Genomic DNA, 4,763 nt, shown 5'->3' on the forward strand with positions numbered 1-4,763 from the left:
ATATAACTCTTGAAAAGGAATTCTGGAAAAGCAAAACCCACAGGAAGAAGTGGAACAATTTTTCAGATCAAGATAACTTAGAAAGTTGGCAAAAATTCCCATCTTAATGGAAATGGAACACTCTACTCTGACAAGGCAGGCCCCACATCAGAAAGCCATCATAGATCTTGGGGTTGGCTAAATCAGTGACAATAGCCTTTGGAGTTCTCAGCAAGAGAAGGTAAGAGAGTTGGACAACTAGTTGGAAGATCACAAGGATTCCTTTGCTGGCATTGCCTATACACAGTTCCAGGTGATGATCTCAGATTGTGGTCACCGGGGAGCAGGGACCTTGGTTACACAGTTCCAGGGTTGATAAGAGTCCTTGTGGTTACTCACAGACAAGAGCACAGGCCTGGGGAGTATTACACACACTTCTCCCTACATTCTTCCACATTAGAAGAACTGAAAACTTAAATACCCAGAGCTAGCTCTGAAAGCAGTTGTGTGAAAAACCTGAAACTTGAGAAAATGACCCTATCATCACAGGAACAAGATTCACCTGTAACAGTTTTGTTTCTTTTCTTTTAAGTTAAAAGGCAAAAAATGGCTAGAGAATCACCAAATAAGTGTTTTTCAGTCTAGTCTAGTCTGATCTCATTTTAAGGAGGAAGTGATGTTACTTGATGGTCTTGATGAGATTTGAGAAACCAGGTCCCACCTTGGAAGATCTTCACTACAGTGCTTAGTTTCGATTTTGAATACAATTTAGAAGAGACTTTTCAAATGTCATAAAAATTCTATTTTGTAAACAGTGGTCCTAGCAGGCAAGATTTTGGAAACATCCTACTTTCCAAGGGTCATGAGAAGCAGAACTAAGCTTTGGTTGGTAGAATCCACACAACCTCCACTATAAATCAGTTCAGACAACAGCTCTGTACAGTTTCTGCCAAGGTTTTTTGGGAACACTGTCATTTCCTGACCCTAGTGGTTGAAGGCCAACTCAGCATGAAGGAAGATACCATTGGTGGTCTCAGCAACAAGTGAAAGTCTAAAGTTGAGAGCCATTACAGAATTAGGCTTTTCATATGGTCCAGGTAAATATAGATATCAGGAATGAATTTATTAAAGGTGGTCCTAAATTACTCCAAAATGTGATTGACATTCTGAGGCGATATTTGTGCAGCATAAGCCATTCCTCAAATACATTTGATTTTAACAACAAAAGATAAATGTCCATATCATGAAGTTTTTTTCAATACCAAACTAAGCTTCCATTTTATCCTGCAGGCAAGTGGGAAGCACTGAAGTTTCTGAAGAAAGGAAGTGAAATAGTCAAATATGTGTTATGGTAACTTCATGGAGAACAAGTTGAGTGGAATTACACTAGTACCTAGGAGCTGAATTATGAATTTTTCTACATTATAGGGTAAAATTATCTTATAAGAATCTGAATTAGGGTGTTACTTATATAAATAGAAAGTGATTGAGAAGCAACTGATTGACCATGAGAGGGTAAGGACAGAGAATCTTTGAAGATTGTAATACTTGGAGAGTAAAAAAAAGATGATGATGCCCATAAGAGAAATAAGAATGTTTGAAAAAGAGGGCAGACTTTGGTTCTAACCCTAATTATCTTATTTGCTACTTTTTTGATTTTTGATAAGTCACTCAATTTCTATGATCATTAATTTCCTCATCTATAAAATGAAAGGGTTGGATTAGATGACCTTCAAGTTCCATTTCAGCTTGAAATCTGTGATTCTATGTTCTTGATATATTGAGTTAAAAATGTCCATCAAGCAGTTGTTGATGTAGAACTAGTACTTAAAGAAAAAGGTAAAATTAGATGTATCTACTACTGGCTAATACTGGCTATGTAAACTATCTATACTATCTATACTATCGGAAGTCAATTGCATAGAAAGCTTAACTACAACTAGTTGAGTTCTTGATGTCAGTTGAAGAAAAATTATATAAAGTGAAGAGGGCCTTGCAGGGCTCCCACAGTTAGGAGAGATGACCTGAATGATGATACAGAAAAAGACAGAGGAGAAGTTAAATAGCTCTGAGGAGAAGAAAGAACCCTGTAATTAAAAAAAAATGAACATAGTCAAATACCAGAGGAGCCAAAAGAACTGCCTGCCTATACACTTCTTTTTTATGATATCTTGGGCTTCTGTCTCATAGACACAGCTACCTCTCTTTCCACCTTTGCTCCAGGTTCAGAAATTTCTGGTTCCTCCTCTTGTGGACTATAATCTTTGTAGGTAAAAGGGCAGCCAATAAAAGTTCACAGGGACTTGGATATATATAGCCACTTTGTCCTGATGCAGGATGGCACATTGGAGTCTACCTTGGGATCAAGGTGACCTGGGCTAAAGAGCTGCCTCTGACAAATACTGACTATAGGAACAGGACAAACCATTTAAATACCAAAAGTTTCAGTGTTTTAAATCTGCATGATAGTGGAACTTACCTACCCAGAAATGCCAAATGCTGATAAAATCACAAGCCTGGACCATATAACACAAAAGGATTGGCCTACAGGATGAGTGAGATAACCTTGTACTTGTCAGACTTAGAGTGAAGTAAGGTATTTGGTTCTGAGCACCACTTTCTGGGTCATTTCCACACCTATGCTTCTGGCCACCTTCCTTAACTCTCTCCCACTGAAATCCAGATTCTGTCCCTAATACCCTGAACTCTATTCCATGAGCTCTTACCCTATCTTGACCAGAATTGCTGGCCATTTGCAAACAATACACACTACCATGCAGCCATTCCCATTTTCTTATACATATTTAATTCCTAGTTCCCTCTTCTGCATTGTCTGCCCCACTCCTAAACCCCTTAAATTATCAAATACTTTTAAGAAAAAGACTTGCTTTTTTTTTCTTTTGTATCTCTGTCACATAGCACAGTCCCTGGTAGATAGTAAACACGGAAGTGCTTTTTCATTCATTCATTCATGAATAAGTGGGAATATGCCCAGGAACATATCTTTCTTTACTTACACTCCCTCTCCATCCTTCCATTCAGCCATCCTAGCCTACTTAAAGCAATCCTGAATTACTCTTGAGTGTCATTGATCCACATAGCCATCCACCCAGGCTAACAGCTCTAGGGAGCAGGCTCAGAGAATACAAAATAGATAAAAAGGTACTTTCTTCCAGAAATACTGAACTTCACTGAGGCATTCTCTACTCCTTACCCTCTCCCATCTCCATGCTGTTAATTGGTATGGTTCTACCCTCACATGTCTTTTGATCCCACTATCAGAGGATAGATCACCATTGGACATATGTCAGTCTAAATATACCCATCCTGCATCTTTCTGTTGTCCTTTAGGGTCAGTGCAATTTTTGATTTTAGAAAAATAGTAGTGTTTAATGACTGAGAGTCATATAACATTACTGTAAGAATACTGGTGTTAAAAAGTTGGATTTATGAAAGAGAGCAGCATGAGATCATTTGGAAGCATTTACCAAATATGATGCACCTGAATCTCCTTTGCTTGTACAAGTCTGGGCCCAGTCAATCATCCATATGTAATACAAGATCTATGAACTGATAACTAGTCTAATGGGGTGATTTATCCAGTTGAATGTCATAATCTGAGCAAAAAGCAATCTTGATTTTTTTTCTCTGAGTGGTTTTCTGGGACTCTCTCTTTTGAGTTACTGTTCATTTTACTGAGGAGGCCCTCTAGTATTCTGGGGCTGGATCCATCAAAACAATATCACATACAAATAGAGACATCTAGAAAATTTAGCCTTTGTTTGGAAAACCCTCTTTTTGTCTATTAGAGATTAATTACGGAAACAAATATAATAATAGTAACTTATATTTATATAATGGTTTAAAGTTCACAAAATGCTTTACATGTATTATTTTATTTGATCCTCCCACAGTATAATTTAGGTAATATTATTATCCCTAAATTATAAAGAATTTAAATCTAATAAAGTATATAGTGACTAGGGTGATGTAGCAAAAACAAAACCCAGCAAAACAAAAAATATTTATTAGAGCCTATTATATTCCAGACATGATGTGAAGAACTTTACAAAGATTATCTCATAATATCCTCATCACAACACTTGGAGATAAATATTATAATAATGATGATGTCAAGTCAGTTTTACAGCTGAGAAACTGAAGTAGATTGAGGTTACTTGATTTGTCCTGGATAAAAGAAACAATAATTATCTAGCTATTATATATAGATGTGAAGTTTCTCTAGGCAGTCTTCAAGCTTTAAGTAGATTTTACATATATGTAGTGTATATGTATGTTAAAATCTTGATCTATATTCTCCAATTTATTTTTGTCCATCTTGTCCTATATAGAGCCACTCTTTAAAATCAAAGAATTATTTACCTTAATTTGGAGGCTCTTAAAAAGTTCTTCAGGTGTTGAGTTTGCTTCATTCTCTGAGACAGATGTTAGCATATAAACTGCAAAATTATCCTCCTGGTTAGTCCTTTTGCCTTCATCATGAGCTCAAGGCCAGATTATTACTCCAGTATCCACTTCAATGTCACTCCCTTAGGGTGAGGCAAATATTATCATTTTCCTTTGAGTTCAGCTCCAATTTCTTCCCATATTTTCATTTTATCTCCTGCAGGCATATGTATATCAACATGTACAGTTTCTTTCAGTTGTGTATCATCCCATTGCCAACAGAGTCCAGATGAACAATTATAATACTAAAAATTATTACATTGTCTGTAGATTGCCTAAAACTTTGTACAGTTATGTAACACAGGGGAAAGATCACA

The 4,763-nt window shown here is 36.6% G+C and overlaps 1 pseudogene; it reads right to left on the reverse strand.

Moving 5' to 3' along the window:
- Nucleotides 1–636: 636 nt before the first annotated feature.
- Nucleotides 637–1,190, reverse strand: LOC123252411 (annotated as a pseudogene).
- Between the last annotated feature and the right edge of the window lie 3,573 nt (nt 1,191–4,763).

Source organism: Gracilinanus agilis, chromosome 6 (assembly GCF_016433145.1).
Source record: "Gracilinanus agilis isolate LMUSP501 chromosome 6, AgileGrace, whole genome shotgun sequence".
Lineage (NCBI taxonomy): Eukaryota > Metazoa > Chordata > Mammalia > Didelphimorphia > Didelphidae > Gracilinanus > Gracilinanus agilis.